Source organism: Mirounga angustirostris, unplaced genomic scaffold, assembly GCF_029215605.1.
Source record: "Mirounga angustirostris isolate CCGP_5_RB_7025 unplaced genomic scaffold, mMirAng1.0.hap1 SCAF_8, whole genome shotgun sequence".
NCBI classification, from domain to species: domain Eukaryota; kingdom Metazoa; phylum Chordata; class Mammalia; order Carnivora; family Phocidae; genus Mirounga; species Mirounga angustirostris.
Window position 1 is genome coordinate 51,226,286 of NW_026991716.1, and position 9,180 is coordinate 51,235,465.

Below are 9,180 nucleotides of genomic sequence, written 5' to 3' on the forward strand. Positions count from 1 at the left end.
GAGATCAAAACTAAAATAGCAGGGGATGAAACCACGCAATAGCAACAGGTAAAAATGTCTGGCAAGAAGTTGGCAGCATGAACCTAAAAGGCATTGAGAAGGTTTAAAATACAAATGGTGTCAGTTGGAAGACAGCAAATACCCACAGTACCTTAGCAGGGCACCATTCCTGGGAAACAAATGGAAATGCATTTGGATAACAAAAACATACTTCTAGAAGCCTCGGGTAGATAGAATGCTGGAATTATTAGCAGCAACCCCTACGTTTTTCTTTTCTTGTTTAACTTTTAATTCTAAGAATATGAACTTAGGGGCGCCTGGGTGGCTCAGTCAGTTAAGCATCTGCCTTTGGCTCAGGTCATGATCCCAGAGTCACAGGATCAAGCCCCACATCGGGTTCCCTGCTCAGCGGGGGCGCCTGCTTCTCCCTCTGCTCCTGCGACCTCATGCTCTTTCTCTCAAATAAATAAATAAAATCCTTAAAAAAAGAAAAAAAAGAAAGAAAGAAAGAAAGAAAGAAAATAAAATAAACTTAAATCTTAGTCAAATAAAGGATACAAGACAGGAAGTCAGAAACCTGTAGTTTCTATTATTTGCCTGTTATGTGATTGAAACAGATAGTTTTGCTTTGCTGACTCAACGGTTCCCACAGTGTAAAATAAGATACATAACTACATCCTTGAAAAACAGAGCCAGGCAAATGTCCATCTCCCAAGTTTCTTCCAGTTCATGTTCTGACTCCTACTTGAATGACCTGGGCATTGATTAGTTATGATTTTGATTGCAGGTTGCACAATTATTTGCTTAACTTTATTTTTAATATGACAAACATTATGTGACAACAAGTCTAAAGTTGAAAATAGGTTAAATGTTCCTTGGTAGGATATTATTTTTCATTATTTATGAAACATCAATGGAATCTGAGGTATCCATTTGGAATGACGTAGTGGATCATCCAGTGGTTTGGGGGAAATGCTCATACTAGTTTATCACAGGGAGAAAAGGACACTGCAAAACAGACTGATCACACTTTAAAAAAAAAAAAAAAACCCGACACCTAATGGTTAACAATACTCATCTCTGGCTGGCAGGATTCATCTACATTAAGAACAAAAGACTAAAGCACAAAAAACAGAAAATTAGACAGCAGTTGCAGATTTGTAGGACTGTGATTTTTATGTTGTGTGTGTGTGTGTGCACTTTTCTGCAACATAAACAACGCAAAGACAACGGATATCTTTTTGGAGACTTCAAAAGTCTCAGTTCCAGGCGCCTGGGTGGCTCAGATGGTTAAGCGTCTGCCTTCGGCTCAGGTCATGATCCCAGGGTCCTGGGATCGAGTCCCACATCGGGCTCCCTGCTCCTTGGGAGCCTGCTTCTCCCTCTGCCTCTCTCTCTCTCTCTCTCTCTGTCTCTCATGAATAAATAAATAAAATCTTTAAAAAAAAAAAAAGTCTCAGTTCCACTGTAGCCCATGCAAGGAAGCAAAGCTCAGAGCGCCCCCCGGGTCATTTAGAAGGATATTGGGTATTGTTTTCAAGCAGACATTGCCTGTTCTTTGGCTCACTGGCCATTTGGCCTCCCAGCAAGAACAACCACCTTCCTGATCCCTGAGAGGATATGAATCAGGTCTCCAGGTGAATGGAACACAATAACTGCTTGCCCCTGGGAACCCTGGCCAACCTGTCCTCTTGACCCGTCCCCCACCTTACACACCAGCAGAGGCCAGATGAGGAAACACTGACAAGTAACAAAGTCAACCAAACTAGAAAGCTAGTCTTGCAAGTGAAAAAGTATGCAAAGCGCAATCCCAGTTTTTTTAGTTTAAAAATTATAACAGCAATAACACATCAAAGAAGTTCACCAAAATGTTAATCATGATTATCTCTGTTTGGTGGGACTATAAGTGCCTTAAATTTTCTTATTTTGTTCATCTCTGTTTTCTAAATATTTTGTAATAAATATGTATTATTTTTAATTTTAAATAAAATGATTAAGAGTTATTTTGTCAATTTGAGCAAGCCAACAATTTAGGATCCCATAGCTATAAATACACCCATATTAGAACCCATATTTATAAGTATTTATAAAAAAGTATAAATTTATATTTATGAAATATAAGTAAAAGCTTTCTAAGGATTGAATGGTTAAAAATATTGGGATTTTTACTAAATTTACTGAGGTGGTCCTGTGTTTTTTTCTTCTTCTTCTTCTTTTTTTAGAGAGAGAGAGAGCACCTGCTAGCAGGGGTGGGAGGGGCAGAGAGGGAGAGAGAGAATTTTAAGCGGGCTCCACACCAATGCCCCCAAGTGGCCCTGTGTTTAATGGTGGCCAGCTTTGGCGTTCACTCCCCTGGCATCCCATCTAGGGTCTTTCCTTGAAGGAATGTTCTTCCTTCCATCACCTACTACCAAGACACTTTTCTCTACTTTCCATTTGGGGCCTGCCTCTCCCATTCCTGCTGACTTTTATAAGCAAGGATCTACCCTCACCATATCCTACACTTCCTAGCCCCTCCATGAAGGACCCAGCAGCCTTCCCTGGTTTCTGTGCAAGTTTCCAGGGGTTTGTATGTTTGCACAAAGCTCCCAGATCAGTGCCTATTGGGAAGTTTTTTGATTCTTCTACATGACAGAATAGGCTTGAACCTCACCCTGCCCTACATTGCCCCTCGAGTCCCAAGGGCTCATCGCAGGTATGCCTCTCTCTCAACTTCTTTGAAATGTTTCTACTCTGAATCTCTATCAGGGCCAGGCCTAAACAAAGACCAAAGGAGACCAGCAGTGGCTCAGTCACTTCCTTGGGCATTCTTTAATGAAATATGAATGGCTGGCACCTATTATGTGTCACCCTGGAAGGAGAAACAAATTGTCCTCCCTAAATGAATAAATTAATGCATGCTTTGGGAGACCAAGGACTCACTTCCTTGACTTTCTGGGAACAAGGCTTAAGCCTCTTTTTCCTAAGTCAGTGTCCCAGACAGCAGAAGCACCAGGCAGGCCATATAGACACAATAGGTATCTTGGGATCACAAGCTCACCATCTATTTTAATGCTCAAAACTGTCCGAGGCAGGTTTTTATAACCCTCATTTTACTGATACAGAAACTGAGGCTTGCAGAGGTTAAGAAATTCTGCACCAGTCTTGTCCCTGGCAAATGCTAGAGAGACACTTAAATACAAGTCATTTGACCCCATTCCAGATAGTCTCTGCTGTATCACGGTTCACTATGGGAGTCATTTCGAGTTTGGTCACCTGTGGCATTACCAGATGGTTGTGTGTTTCAGGGGATTTGCTTCAGGTGGAAATAAGGGAATCCTAGGAGAATCCAACCTGGGTCTGAGAGGTAGATGTCAAGCAATATTTCTCAGTTTGTACTCACCTTGCACATTTTACATGAGGCAGTCCTATATGTTTCAGGGTGTTTAGAATTCCTGATCCCTGTCCACTAAAATCTGATTGAAACCATCCAAAATGCCTCCACACATTTTCAAACACTCCTGGAGGGTCTCTGCCTTCCCAGGATGAGAATGCAGGAGTCTGAGAACCTCTGATTTAAAAGCAGGGCCTATATTGCTAATAGGTGACAACTGGAAACAATAATTATATCAATAGGAAAATAATTACTAGACAGGGCAGATAATTTGAACTGCGCTGACCTGGACTAAGTCAGAATTCGTACTGAACATCAGATTTGATGGCTGATGTAATCAACGAGCACTCCATGGGTTGGCTGCCAAGATAATGCATTATGAGCATAATGAGTGTTGTGTGATTTCATTAGAATGGAAAAAACCAATATCTACATCTTTGACAGAGTACGTGTCTCTCTCAGTTGTCCCTTGAATTGGCGATGATGAGCCCTCTAGTGTCCCAGACCCTCATTAATGTTAAAATCTTTCTAATTGACAAAGGGAGCCATCTAGACAGTACTAATGGACCCTGGCAGAAGTAGCTGTGTCAGGTGCTGTAAATGAGAAAAGTTCGACCTTTCCGAAGAGAGGCAGAGAAGAATTAGAAGCCTTGACGATTCCCCCTAACTCCATGGAAACAAGTAGTTTCTTTTACTGGCACACAATGCTTTTACACAGATACCATCTTCAAGGGCCATTTTCTCCTGGATGTTGTTAACAGATGAATGAGCTTTCCTGTTTGACGAGGAGAGGGGATTGTGTGCTAGAGCCTGTGGGGAGACCCCTCCCATAAATCCAACTTATCTCCATCCATAGCGAACCATCGGAATCACACAAGCAGCTGCTGCAAAGGGCTTTGTGCTGCGCTGTTTTTCCCATAGCGAGCCTTGCCTGGTTCTCAGACGGCCGAAGTGGGTGCCTTTCATTTTCTCTCGGGCGGCTTCAGGGCTACAGTTTGCTTGGCCCCGAGTAAAGATTACGTGGCAAAAGCAGCTCTGATCTTATTCTACCCAATTTGCTAGATGTTATCTCACTCTTTAAAGAGCCCAGAAAGAAAGATTCAGAAAGTCAAGCGATCTGCTCTCTCTCGCAGACGGCACAATCATTTACCACAGCTATGACTGGGCACTTTTCAGCCTCATACAAGGGGGACTCTACAGGTTTCAAGAAAGTATTTTTGGTTCCATTTTTCTTTCTGAGTCACTGGAGAATTGAATTCTCCAAAAGCCCTGTGGTGTTGTGTAAAATTCTTTGCCCAAGAGAGGATGCCAGGATGCTCATATCATCTCTCTAGAACCTTGTTTCCTAGGTAACGATTCCAGAAAACGTATTTATTGATGTTCCTAAAATAGATTCAGGTACCTCCTTTAATCTTAGGAATCTTAAACAGTCAAGAGCCAAATTTATCAGGAAAAAACAATTACAGCTCACCAAAACCTTTCCTCAACCCTCTCAAATCTCTAATAATTGTAAGTAGCTATCGACACCTGACCAAAATGACTCACCAGTAATAAATCATCTTATCTTCTTTATTGTTCAATGTTCCTCATATAAAAGCCCACATGATAGTTTCCTTCCTGAGTTGAGAGCTAGGATTTTTTTCTCTCTCTCCTACTGGATGGACAAGGAAGATAATGAGACTGGTACCCTCAACTGTCTCTTGAGTCTAAGGTCAATGTTAACTTCTACGCTCCAAAGAATAGTTTAATATAAAAATTAAATAGTTTAATATTAAAACCACTCTTACCCTTTAACTTCTTGGTTCTTGAATCTTTTTTTTTTTTCCTCTTGTTTTAATGGTTTTGCTAGCTCATTGCTTGAGATGTGTTAACGTAAGCTGCCTCCCCTCTGCTTTGGCTATAGGTACAATATAGTGTTTAGGATTTTCTAAAATATTCCTAATCTCATATTTATTCCCAATAGTCTATCTAGTTCACTAAAGCTAGAACACCACCCAAGGTCATAAAACCATGAGCTCCAATGTGGTAGTAAAATGTTCTCACAATCCTCGTATGCCAAAGCCTCACAGATGGAGAGGGCGGTGAGCTGCTTAGCAAATTGAATAGTTCATTCATCTGATGGATTTGACTTTGAACTTCTACATCCTCTGTAACAAATATTTCTTTTGAGGTCTGTTTTCATTTCACTACATCCCTCTCTTAATATAGGAAGCTGCCTCAGTACATGGGGAGATTTTAAAGTCCCTAGGAAGAATTCCAACAGCCCTTCCAAAAAAAGAAAACAAGAATAGAAGAGAACCTTTCTTACTGGCTTTTATTGAAGATTGAACTGTCACAATTAGAGATGCATCCTTTGATTTAGAGATTTGTCTCACTTGAAAATTTAAGGGGCACCTGGGTGGCTCAGTTGTTATGATCCCAGGTCATGATCCCAGAGTCCTGGGATCCAGCCCCACGTCGGGCTCCCTGCTCAGGGGGAAGCCTGCTTCTCCTTCTCCCTCTCTCCCTACTTGTGTTCCCTCTCTCACTGTCTCTCTCTGTCAAATAAATAAATAAAATCTTTTTTTAAAAAAAGAAAATTTAAGGAAAGGATGAGTGCAAATGTGTCTCTATCCTTATGACATTTACTCTTGTATGTTATTGAGTTTATTGGATTCCTTTTCTGAGATCACATTTTGATAGAAGGAAAGGGATTTAAAAAAAAAAAAAGGCTGCAGATACAGAAGCTGCAACAGGAGGGAATATGGAAGTGCAAACAAGATCTAAAGGTGAGACGGTGTGGCTCAATAGACAAAACCTTGGTGCTTGGCAAGCAAGGCTGAGCCTGCGCAGTGCTCACATTCCTCCCATGACACATCTCTCTGCAAATTGGAGAGGCCACTGGACCTGTCTGGGGGCAGGCTTTTAGCTTTTTTAAAAAAAAAAAAGATTTTTTATTTATTTATTTGACAGAGAGAGACACAGCTTTTAGCTTTGATGACCAAGTCTTACAACAGGAAAATCTTATGGAGTGTCTGGGTGAGATCATGTCAATTCTCAGGAGCTGAGTATCAGGAATGAAATGGGCTGCTCCCATTTGAAAAGAAGCATATATATATATATATATATATATATATATATATATATATATATATATATATATATATATATATATATATATATTTTTTTTTTTTTTTTTTTTTTAATGAAGCAACATCCAAATGTATAACCAAGCAGTGCCAAAAAAGCAACTAACCGGGAGAAGGATGTCATGTAAAGTCATATTTCTCTCTTTTCTTGCAAGCAATATATTTTTGTGGCCTTCTGCACCTCTGTCAGGTTGTGAACAAAGGGAGAATTCTAATCCTGAGGCCGTGTGGCAGGAGTGATTAGGTTGATGGGATTTGGTTTGAACTCTCTAGGCCAACACCTCTCAAAAGGACAAATGCAGGTTTCTTCCAGATGAGTGTTCCCACAGTACCATGAGTGGAAAATTGTTTTATGGCAAGAAAAAGCACAGCGATTTTAGCAACTCATGAAGCAATAGCTTGCAAGAGATTTAATTCCCACTGGGCCAATTTGTGTTTAGAGGGAGAACTGGTCAACCATGGAAGACTAATGGCACCTGTAAGGTTTGGGGGTATTCTTTTTCCTATTAAGATCATACCTGTATACACTCTATCTTCATTTACTTGACAAAAATATAATCTCCTCAAAGTTATATCTAGATTAGAAGTTTAAAATTTCAAGAATATATAAGGGCTCTGTGATATTACAAATAAATACAACATTTAATGGCACATCAGAAACATGTAAATGTAGTAGCTTTTCCCTTTTAGTTGAATCAATATTAAAATATTTAGAACTGATTCAAAATGCCATTATTCGTTGATTATATGTACGATAGATGGGGAAATCAATCTCTAATGCCTCCTTCTTCATTCTTGCTGATAGAATCCCAATTTTGTTTGTTAGTTCATCCCTTCCCCATATGAGTGTAAATCTAATTAGCCTAAACTCACAACGGTCATTTTATTTCCCTTGCCAGTGATTAGTTTAGGAGTGGGCATGTGGTCCAGATCTGGCCGATAAAACGTGAGGGGAAGTCTTCTGGGAAATTCAGGAAAAAAAATGTCCTTCCTCAAAAAACAAACAAACAAACAAACAAACAAACAAAAAACAGAAATAAGAAAAAACAGTCACATTTTTCTACAGGATAATTTTGTGTCTGGAAATGATGCTTTGAGAAAAGGAGGGGAGGTAATCAGTCTCTCACAATATCCTGAGAATACCAGAGCAGAGAGAAAGAACCTAGATGATGGAGCCAATGAATTAACCTGCTCTAGAGCATCTACTTCTGCACTTCTTGTTACATGAAACAATAAATATACTCATTGTTTAAGCCCATTTATCCAGTTTTCTATTACTTGGAAGTGAAATAATTTTTTAAAGTTCATCATAAATACTCATAAGCATTTGAGTATAATTGCTTTAGTTAAAAAGCAATGCCATGAAATCAAGCATTTTGAATTTGTACTAATCTCAACACTCTACTCAGGAATTATTCAGCAATCTCTCCTTTGACTCAATAAGGCAGGAACCAGGAATGGTATTTGCAGCATATTTGTATTTCCATACTATACAAATGATTCTAAAAATTAAGATAAATAAATCATTCTAGAAGAACCTCAGCCTTTTCAATTATTCCCTCATTTGTTGATCTATGATCTTGATTCAAATTGATTCAAATTTTAAAGCTCTACATCTCTAGACTTTAAAGGTATTTGGATTAATCACGAAGAGAGAAAACGGCATTTTTTTTTCATAGTGATTTTAGAGGAATGAGGAAATACACAACCTGACTCTTTGCAGTGGAGAAAACGAAATATCGAACGGTTTGGTTTCTCTGCAGCTGAAGGGAAGCTTGGTGAAGAGTGCAAAAGCGGACATGAAAGGCAGCGACCGCTTTGTGGCTTGATGCAAATTCTGGTTGGTCATAGTTGGAACCTGGTCCTCACTCCACACTCACTTCTTCTCACTCCCATTAAAATTAATTTATACTTCCCTTGTTTCAGAATTATCTGCCTTCAGCTGCCGGGGAAAGTCCGTTTATATTACTTGGGAGCATAGCTTCAAGGTCACTTCCTACCATTAATTCCCTGTCAGCAAGCGTCACTTGGGGCATTTCCTTTTCCTGTTCTCATTAGTGCTGAGGAAGAGAAATTCTCAGTGGTCTCTGACTTTCAATTCTCCCCAGCACTTTTCAAAATATGTGCCGGTATATCATTTATTTCATTTAACCATGACTATTCTGGTAGAAAAATGTCAACATGATTTCTCTAATATAAATCTAGCATGTTCCTTGCTGAAACTCTTATCTGTAGAATGGGCATCACAGTTTTTTCTTGCATATTTGGAAAACAAACTAGGTGGAGTACATTGCCAATAAGTACTTAGAAGTCATTGCCAGTAAGTCCTAGGTATGAATCCAGAATATGTACCTTTAGCTGAATATCAAAATATAGTTGTTCTGGTCATCTTTATTAATTAAAATCAATAGACCCTTGGTTCAGTTGAAAACATTCAATTAAGTAAAGAAGGTATTTTAATCATTGATGACTTTGTAAAGAAAGAATAATCAGTTAATAGAATGATTGTTTTCACTTTCTGATAGGCAAGATCACAAGGTAAAAACCTATTGAAATTTTCCAGTAGAGATATATCAAATTATAGAATGCTTTAAATATCTGATCTTATTGAACATATTTGATAAAGGGAAAAATCTTTTAAAACTTTGGATGTGATATTATTCAGATATTAAAAATAAT

The 9,180-nt window shown here is 39.0% G+C and overlaps 1 long non-coding RNA gene across 1 annotated transcript in view; it reads right to left on the bottom strand.

The window, feature by feature from the left end:
• Window positions 1-8,469, bottom strand: part of LOC123837826 (uncharacterized) — a 60,233-nt gene extending 51,764 nt beyond the window's left edge. Inside the window, exon 1 of the long non-coding RNA XR_010413659.1 lies at window positions 8,211-8,469. This is a non-coding gene — a long non-coding RNA (uncharacterized LOC123837826). The remainder of the gene's footprint in view (window positions 1-8,210) is intronic.
• Window positions 8,470-9,180: the final 711 nt, after the last annotated feature.